This window comes from Papio anubis, chromosome 1, assembly GCF_008728515.1.
Source record: "Papio anubis isolate 15944 chromosome 1, Panubis1.0, whole genome shotgun sequence".
NCBI classification, from domain to species: Eukaryota; Metazoa; Chordata; class Mammalia; order Primates; family Cercopithecidae; genus Papio; species Papio anubis.
Window position 1 is genome coordinate 118,422,378 of NC_044976.1, and position 10,909 is coordinate 118,433,286.

The following is a 10,909-nucleotide window of genomic DNA, read 5'->3' on the forward strand; positions in this document are numbered from 1 at the left end:
TCTTTTTTATGGCTGGGTAGTATTCCATGGTGTGTGTATCACATTTTCTTTATCCGCTCATTAGTTGACGGGCACTTAGGTTGGTTCCACATCTTTGCAATTGTGAATTATACTACTAAGAAAACTAATATTATTTAACGATAGACTTTTGAGACCAAAACCCAGTAAGACCTAGTGATTGACTCCACATTAAAGATGAAGGACTAGAATAAATAAGACCAAAAATATATATATACAATTGTACTATTAACAGAGACAGAAAGTGGAATGGAAGTGAATCCTTGTGTATATGGGAGTTTAAGTTAGTAGAATCATAGTACCTTACATTTAAAATAGCCCATAGATATAAGTTGTTCTAATTTCCCTTTCTCCCACTCAACAAGGACATGCCTTCTCCACAGCCTCAAATGATGGTCATTTGAGTAATGGGGAATTAATGATACAAATATTTTAACTAAAGATACAGACTGCCATGTTGATTAGAGAAGCAGAGAGAGAAGAATGTAGTAGGTGTGTGCCGAGAAGCAAATTCGGAGTAAGAATCCAAATCTTTTTTCAGTTCCTGACTCTAGGCTCTTCCCAAGGCCCATACACATTCTTGCCATTCAGACACTATTACTTCTTTATAACAAATTCCCTCTTTTACCTGCTTAGGCTACTTTGAGTTAGTTTGTTACTTACAACCAAAACACTCACTCTCTCACACACACACACACACACCCCCACCCCAAAAAACTAATAAAAGCATGGAGTCACCCTGGAGCAATTATTTCTTGGAACAACAACATTCATACTCACACCTCTTACTTTTATCCTTTCTAAACACACTAGATGACTCTGGCACCCTTCAAACACAATTGATTCCAGGAAAAGGATAGTGATCTTAGGCCGCTAATAATTTCAGCCATCAGGAGAAAACTAGAGTTGTCTCTGAAACTGCCCACTATTCAGACCTTGGGAACTCTGGCATCTGAGTTCCTTTTCCTTCTGACTTGATCAGCTTCATCTCATTCACATCTAAGTGTTGTCTTTGAGCTGCTGCCCTTTGATTCTTGGAGCAATATAGTACTGTGTAATAATGGTTAACACTGTGATCGGTAAGTACATGGAAGGTTCTCAACTATTTTACATTTAATTAAACAGGAGTATCAGCAAACATTTGTACCGAACTTTAAAATGTATAAAGCCCACGTATGTCCTTTGCCCTAAATCTGACAACCACCTGTGAAATGGATAAAATTCTTGGTGTTTGTAAACGTTGTACTAAGAAAAAAAAAGTAAACATAAGCCTTGAATGTCATTGTTACAGCTGCCAGCAAATTCTTGAAACTTATCAAAGAAATCATGAAATGCACATATCTAAATCAACTTATATTAAGCTGCCTAAACAGGATAAGACTTTCCATTACAGCAGTCACACAGTTGCAGAAATTTGGAAGTGAGATCAAATGAAGCAATAGTTAAAGGTTTGTGTCCATTCATTCTTAAACAATTCTATCGAGTGCCTAATCCTATTCCAGACACTGAGCTAAGGAGGACGAATAAAGAAAGAATAGTCCCAGCAACTTGTGACCCGTACCTACCCCCAGACCAAATACTGTCACTTAAGAGGTCTGCAAGTAAACGGCAGCTCCTGTTTGAATTACATGATTATATACATGGAAAAAACATTTCTTCTGAGAAACTGCTCCTGGCAGGCAAAAGAACAGATAGCCACTGTATCTGGACCAGTATCTATCATTCTGGACTGTATGCACCAGTATGGCTGTACTAGCTATTAAAATATTGGAACATTTTCTTACAGATTCGTTAAAAAGCTATTGCCCTGAGCATCCCCTTCTTGAGCCCCTTCTGCCCCAACAACACGCGAACGCTTAAGACTCCTGCTCCCCACAGTTCAGCCAGATTCCATTGTCATTGGCGGTTTTCCATGTTAGTCATTTTGAAAAGCTTCGCCTCCAGGCATAGCCATTAGCTACCCCCAGGGAATTAGAACGGCCCCGCCTTCCGCCCTGGCGCCTGCCCTCGGGCCACGCCTCCGGTCGGCTGCTGGGCGCAGGCCGGGGCGGGGATTGGGAAGCAGCGCCCCAGGCGGGCTTACTGACACCATCTGTACTGGTGATTAAAAGCGAGTTATTTTGAATTATCATCCCTGATTAAACCTCCTTACAGTGCGAGCTGCGTGAAGGCAGGACTTTTCTTTATTCTTGAATTTTCACAGCCCTTAACTGTGCCCTCTGCACAGTTCATCCAGTCAGTGAAGTGAAAGGGTTAGGGGGAAGGGGGAATGAGCCGAAAAGAACAAGGTGCGCTTTATAAGTCCCGTGAAAGCCTCTGTTTAAAATAATTATGGCTTTGGCGGGGCGCAGTGGATCATGCCCGTAATCTCTGCACTTTGGGAGGCCGAAGCAGGCGGATCACCTGAGGTAAGGAGTTCAAGACTAGCCTGGCCAAAATGACAAAACCCCGTCTCTACTAAAAATACAAAAATTAACCAGGTGTGGTGGCGGGCGCCTGTAATCCCAGATACTAGGGAGGCTGAGGCCGTAGAATTGCTGGAACCCAGGGGGTGGAGGTTGCAGTGAGCCAAGATTGTGCGCCACTGTACCCTAACCTGGGTGACAGAGCAAGACTCAGTCTCGAAAAAAAAAGAAAAAAGTATAACTTTATATAGCCTATTTCAAACATGGAGCCACAGCAAAGCTGTCTCTTGCCTTCTAGAAGAAGCTATTTCATGAAACTGTAATACTTCTTCCATCATGTCTGTCTGGTTTCCCTACTTTGTCAGGAAAGCCTAGCAGAGAGCAGGCCCAGCTGGTTCCCACCTTGAGCTTGGAATGTGTGGGGTGAGTAGGATAACTGGGTGTAGAAAGTAGAAATTTTCTTCTTCAGAGTTTCCTTTCTTGTTAAAGAATAAATCATAAGTGTTAGAAATAATAGTTTCTTTTAAAGACTAACTTCCTTCAATTCTCCTTGCTTTGTGCTATTAACTCTCTGTTAAGCCCTATCCTATGTAGTTATTAGACATAAAGGAATACATACATTCAATGTCCTTGTACTTTAACCAAAATATTTGTGCTGGACATGCTCACAGGCATGTCTCAGCTCACAGCCTATGCCCCTTCCTTATTTAGGAATATTATTACTTTTCTAAGTCCTTTTGGAAGCAACTTCCTCTTTTCCTTTGTCTTTCCATTGCTTTTACCTATTTAGAAAAGTTTTAAATTATTAGCCAGTCAGGTTTTACTTTAGATTGTGCCATCTGGCTCCAGCCAACAGAGACAGGACACAGTAGCAAGGACAAGCTGCGTAAGGGATAAAAATTGCTTCCCTCCATTGCTCAGGTGTGCTCCCGCCATTGTTCCATCTGCAAGGAGCACCCTTTCTGCAGAAAGTAAAGTTACCTTGCTGAGAAAACTTTTTGTCTGAATGCTAATTTTTCCTTGTGGTACTGAGGAACAAGCATTCTGTTTGTAAATAAACATTTTACATATAAAATTGGTGTAGTTTTGATAGCACCTAAAATATTGTATGAAACTTAATTTTTAAAAAAAACATATTTCTTCTACGACTAGTCTCCAAACTCTTTCAGGACAGAAGAACTAGTTAGTTATTCCCAAGGGTCTAGTATCCTGTACCTGGAACCTAGCAAATGCTCAGTTACTGTTTATGGACGAAATGACTGAATGAATGGCATGTCTCATGGGTTGAGATGATACTCATTGGTTGTATACAGCACAATTCACAGTTGGTATTGTACTAAGTGAAAACATATCCAACCCCCATATCTTTCATTCTTCCAATTACTTATTCAACAAATATTTATTGTTTAACTACTATGGGCTAGAAATATCAGGCACTGAATTATACAGAGGTTAACAAAAGGAACATGATATATGTTAGTAGAAATGGGTCCCTATCCAGACCCCAAGAGAGGATTCTTGGATCTGCAAGAAAGAACTGGGGGCAAGTCCATAGAGTAAAGTGAAGGCAACTTTATTAAAGAAGTAAAGAAACAAAAGAATGGCTACTCCATAGACAAAGCAGCATCAAGGGTTGATGGTTGGCTATTTTTATGATTGTTTCTTGATTATATGCCAAATAATCAGTGGATTATTCATGAGTTTTCTGGGAAAGAGGCAGGGATTTCCCTCTTTTAGACCATACAGGGTAACTTCCTGACATTGCCGTGGCATTTGTAAGCTGTCATGGTGCTGGTGGGAGTGTCTTTTAGCATGCTAATGTATTGTAATTAGCATATAGTGAGCAGTGAGGACAGCCAGAGGTCATATTCATCACCATATTGGTTTTGGCCAGCTTCTTTACCACATTCTGTTTTATCAGCAGGGTCTTTATGACCTATATCTTGTGATACCAGTCCTGCCAACCTCTCATCTCATCCTGTGACTGAGAATGCCTAATCTCCTGGGAATGCAGCCCTGTAGGTCTCAGCCTCATTTTACCCAGCCCCTATTCAAGATGGAGTCATTCTGATTTGAATGCCTCTGACAGTTACATTCTAGCTGGCTCTGTCTCTCTTCCATTATCCCCAACCCACCTCTACCCGCATGGTGTTCCCACCTCTCAGTCTGCAACAATAAAAACTTTTGGATGGTGATTTTTTCTTTCTTTTTTTTGAGATAGAGTCTCGCTCTGTTGCCCCGGGTGGAGTGCAGTGGCAAGATCTCCACTCACTGCAAGCTCTGCCTCCCAGGTTCACGCCATTCTCCTGCCTCAGCCTCCTGAGTAGCTGGGATGACAGGCGCCTGCCACCACACCTGGCTAATTTTTTGTATTTTTAGTAGAGACGGGGTTTCACCGTGTTAGCCAGGATGGTCTTGATCTCCTGACCTCGTGATCTGCCTTCCTTGGCCTCCCAAAGTGCTGGGATTACAAGCATGAGTCACCACACCTGGCCTGGATGGTGATTTTTTTAACTCTGAATATACAACCGGATTGTCCTTCAGACCTGCAGCTTTATTATCTTTCTGTGGAGTCTAAATGGATTTGTTTTTTCCTAGTGGCCGTTACAGTTTCCTCGTCTTACCTGCTGTCTCAACAGCTTTGCTGTAGCTTGGCTTCCTCCTCTAATAGTCCTCCAGCTCCTGCTCCTTTTATTGGACCATCTGTCCTCTACTCATAGTGGTGGTTCAGTGTTTCAGAAATTAGTGAAAATTTCCCTCTCAGACTGACTTTTCTTTACAATCTTAAGGTTTGGATCTTTCAGGTATTATTATTAATAGTAGTAGTATTTTATTTTATTTTCAATTTTTTATGATGGGGTCTCCCTGTCACCCAGGCTGGAGTACAGTGGCACAGTCTTGGGCCCACTGCAGCCTCGACTTCCTGGGCTCAAGCAATCCTCCCACCTCAGCCTCCCCAGTAGCTGGGACTACAGGCACACATCACCACATCTGGCTAATTTTTTTTTTTTTTTGTAGAGATGAGGTCTCACCGTGTTGCCCAGGCTGATCTTGAACTCCTGGGATTAAGTGATCCACCCACCTTGGCCTCCCAAATTGCTGGGATTACAGGCATGACCCACCATATCTGGCCAGATCTTTCAGTTATTACTAGTCTTTGCTATCCTTCCTGGGAAGAAAGTATTAAGCAAATTCATTCAGCTATACCTGCTGAAGAATTAAATCTAATACGGCATTAAAGGTGACACAGTGAGTCATAGTCTAACTTGCTGTTAGTGCTTGCTTGTGGTGAATTCTCCAGCTTCCAAAGATATAATTTTTGTTAATCAGTCCCTCTTGGTTCTTCCCCTAATCCCCGGCCCATCCTCTCACTCCATCACTACCTGACATGGGACCTTTTTCTTTGTTTTTGTTTTTTTTTTTTTTATTAGGGAGCGTGATCCTCTGGTTCTGGAAATCTGAAGTCAGGCCCCAAACTCTGTGTGCCATTTCTCTAGGGAGGTCTACCTCCAAGCTCTCAGGCAGATAATAACCAAAATTTCAAAGTTCTAGAAGGAATTTCTTTTTAAAAATCTGCTATTTATGCAGCCTATCACTTCTTGAGAATACTGCAATGAAAGCTTTGAGTTGGAGTTTTAGGAGCTCAAGACAACAATCCTTTCTTCTTCTTTTAAGTTCAGATCAAATTGGGAAATAGAGGAGTCAAACAGAGAATTAATAACACTACAGTACTTTTATTACTGATCCAAGTGGAGAACGTGAATTTAGATCTGTGGTGCTGCAAAGGTCCTGCTAATATTTCACTCCAGAATTAGGCAGACTTCACTCCAGAAACAGCAGGCCTTTCTCAAATGGGCAGGCTGACTGGCTCCTTGCCACACGGCATAGGGCAAACCAGAATGACCTACTCTGAGGCTGGCATCTTAAGTGCTCAGCTATCCCCAGAAGACTTCTCAGATTCTCAAGGAAGAAGGAACCAGAGTGCAGCCCAACACAGAGGAGGACCTTCTGCTCTCCTACCAGAGAGCAGAAATCATCTTAGTACCTTTGTCTCCCTTGGCCAGCTCCAGTGGCGGTGGTGATCTCAGAGACTTCCAGCTGTTCTCTCTCTCCCAGCCTTTAGCTGGGAAAAGGGTTTGTCCCTGTAATACACTTTTTGTGGAGGACTTCACTTATGTGAATTTCATGTGACACAGTGCCTTTCTTATGAATTTCCTTATTCTGTGTTTGTACTCCAGTTTATTACAGTTGCCATGCCAAAAGAAATACTAGGTTTTTATGTTACTTGTGGGATAGGATGTGCATTTTTATTGGTATTTATCATTTTATTTGCCACAAATGACAAAACCTTATCTAAAATTACTGCATTTGTGTTTGGATTTTGGACAAGTTTTGTGTGGCTGCTTAATTTTGTTCAGTACACTCTATGAATTGCCGCTGAGAAAACTTGAAAATACTGATAAGAGATAAGCCTTAATTGAACTTCTAAAATACTTTAAGACTTTGGAAGATAGATGTAATAGATGATGGGTGATGTATCAAAATTTGCATAATTTTTAAAGGACATTTTTTGAGCAGTGATGATCAAGTCTAGTCTGAATACAAGCTATCATTTACCAGAAATTACACCAAAGACATTTTGGCTTTAAATTTGTCTTTGTAACTGTTGTAACGTTGTAACTGTTGAAATTTGTCTCAGATGGAATTTTCTGGAGGTGTTGTTTTTATGGAGGGATACTGGTGGGGACACAAACTTTTCCTTGAAACACATGGATCAAATCACAAATGAAAGAGGGGACATTATTACCAACCTGTGGAATACAAAGTATTATAGAGGAATATTATGAGAAGTTATATGCCAACAAATTAGATAAACTAGATGAAATGAACAAATTTCAAGAAAGAAACAAGCTACCCAAGCTGATTCAAGAAAAATAGAAAATATGAATACCCTATAACAAGTAAAGCAATTCAATTAGTAGTGATAATATTTTTTTTTAATGTTCCACAAAGAGGAGCCCAGGTTCAGATAGCTTATTCTGTGACTTCTGCCAAATACGTTTATAGGACACAAACTCTTCACCCCCTCAAAAGAAAGGAGAAGAAGAACACTTCCCATCTCATTTTATGAGACCAGTATTACCCTGGCACCAAAACCAAGACTTCAAGAAAGGAAAATGACAAGCCAGTATACCTTTATAAATATAGATGTAAAAGTTCTCAACAAACTGTATTTGGCAACATATGGAAAAGACTATACATCACGACAAAGTGAGATTTATCCTAGGAATGCAAGGTTGATTCAACATATGAAACAATAAACGTAATGCACCATATTAATAGGATAAAGGACAAACTCCATATGATCATCTCAATAAATGCAGAAAAAGCATTTGATAAAATCTAGCATCTTATCTTGTTAAAAACAAAGAACAAACTAGGAAAGAAGAGAACTTCTTCAACCTGATAAAGGGTATCTATGAAAAAACCCACAGCTAACTCCATACTTAAAGAGGAAAGACTTGAAAACATTTCCTGTAAGATCAGGAATAAAACAAGTATGTCCACTCTCACCACTTCTAGTCAACATAGTACTTGATGTTCTAATGAGGGCGATTAGGCAAGAAAAAGAAATAAAGCCACCCCAGCTGGAAAGGAATAAGTAACACCATTTCCATTTGTAGATGACTTTATCTTGTACTTAGAAAATTCCAAGGAATCCACGCAGAAATTTAAGAATTAATAAATGAAGTCACCAAATTGTAGGATACAAGATCAATATACAAAAAAAATTGCATTTCTATGCACCAGAAATGAACAATTCAAAAATGAAACTGAGAGCACAATTCCATTTACAAGGCATCAAAATAAAGCTGCACATCTACACCATCTGATCTTCAACAAAGCTGACAAAAACAAGCAATGGGGAAAGGACTCCCTATTCAATAAATTGTGCTGGGATAACTGGCTAGCCATACGCAGAAGAATGAAACTAGACCCTTACATTTTACTGTATACAAAAATTAACTCAAGATAAGTAAAAATTTAAATGTAAGATCTCAAAATATAAAAATATTAGAAGAAAACCTAGGAAATACTTCTATCAACATCAGCCTTGGCAAAAAGATTTTGGATAAGTGCCTAAAAGCAATTGCAACAAAACCGAAAATTGACAAATGGGACCTAATTAAACTAAAGACCTTCTGCATAACAAAATAAACAATCAACAGGGTAAATAGATAACCTACAGAATGGAAGAAAATATTCACTAACTATGCATCCAACAAAGATCTAATATCTAGAATTTATAAGGAACTTCAATCAATAAACAAAAACAAATAATCCCCTTAAAAATGGTCAAGGGGTATGTACAGACACTTTTCAAAAGAAGACATACGAGTGACCAACCAACATATGAAAAAATGCTCCACATCACTAATTATCAGAGAAATACAAATCAAAACCACAATGAGGTACTATCCCACACCAGTTAGAATGGCTATCATTAAAAAGTCAAAAAACAACAGATGCTGGTGTGGCTGCAGGGAATAGAGAACACTTACACACTGTTGTTGGGAATGTAAATTTGTTCAGCCACTGTGAAAAGTAGTTTGGAGATTTCTCAAATAACTTAAAGCAACCATTTGATGCAGCAATCCCATGACTGGGTATATACCCAAAGGAAAATAAATCATTATACCAAAAAACACATGTATTTATATGTTCATCACTGTGCAATTTACAATAGCAATCAACCTAGGTGCACATCACGGGTGGATTGGATAAAGAAAATGTGGTTCATATATGCTGTAGAATACTATACAGCCATAAAAAGTGAAATAATGTCCTTTCAGCAACATGGACAGAGTTGGAGGCCAAAATCCTTAGCAAATTAATGCAGAAACAGAAAACCAAATACCACATGTTCTCATTTGTAAGTGGGAGCTAACCACTGAGCACACATGAACATAAATACAGGAACAATAGACACTGTGCACTACTAGAGAGGGGACAGAGGGAGGGGGCATGGGTAGAAAAACTTCCATGAGTATGTAACAAGGCTGTACATGTACCCTCTGTATCTAAAAGTTGAAATTTAAAATAAGTAAACAAATAAAATATTTAGGAATAAATCTAACAAAAAAGTGTACACTAAAAACCACAAAACATTGTTGAAGGAAATATTAAAAGACCTAAATAAATAGAAAGGAATTCCATGTTCATGTTCATGTTCATGGATTGGAAGACTTAATAGAGTTAAGATGGCAATAATCCCAAATTGTTCTACAGATTTGTTGCAATCTCTATCAAAACCCCAGCTAGTTCTCTCTCTCTCTCTCTCTCTCTCTCTCCCCCTTGGCAGAAATTGACAAGCTGCTCTTAAAATTCAGATAGAAATGCAAAGGACCCAGAATAATTAAAACCATCTTTAAAAGAAGGAAAAAGGTATGAGAAGGACGCATACTTCTGATTTCAAAACTTAATAACAAGCAACATAATTAAGACAGTGTGGTATTGAAATCAGAATAGACATACAGGTCAATGGAATATAGCTTAGAGTCCCAGAAATAAACACATGCATATATATGGTCTAATTTAAAAAAATAAGGAAAGGAGAGCATTTTCAACAAATGATATATGACAACTGGATATTCACATGCAAAATAATGATGGGCTCTTATATCACACTATATATAAAAGTCATCTCAAAATGGATGGTCAACCTATGAGCTAAAACTATGTATCTCTTTGAATGAAACACAGGAATAAATCTTTGTGACCTTTGATCCAGCATAGTTTCTTAGCTATGACACCAAAAGCACAAACTGCAAAAGAAAAAAATAGATGAAAAGACTTCGTCAAAATTTAAAATTTATTTTCTTTAAAAAACACAAGAAAGTGAGAAGATAACCCTCAAAATGGAACAAAATACTTGCAAATCATATCAGATAAAGGAATTCCTTTCAGAACACACACACACACACACACCCCCTTACAACTCAGTAATAAAATAAGAACAAACAACCCAATTGAAAAATAGGCAACGAATTTGAAAAGATGTTTCTCCAATGAAGATGTACAAATAAATACTAAATACATGACAAGGTGCTCAACATTATTAGCTAGGGAAATACAAACCAAAACCACAATGAAATGTCACTTCACACCCACTAGGATGGCTATAACAAAGAAGACACATACTAACAAATGGTTAGAATGTGGAAAAACATTGAGTTGCTGGTGGGAATGTAAACATTATGAGGCCATTTGTAAAAACACTTTGGCAGTTTACAAAAAGTTAAACAGAGTTGCCATAAAACCCAGCAACTCCACTCCTAGGTATGTACCCAAAGTAATTGAAACCATATGTCCAAAGGAAAACATGTACATGAGCGTTCACAGCAGCATTATTCACTATAGCAAAAAACAAACAAACAAAAACCACCTAAATGTCTATCGACTGACAAATAGGTACATTAAATGTG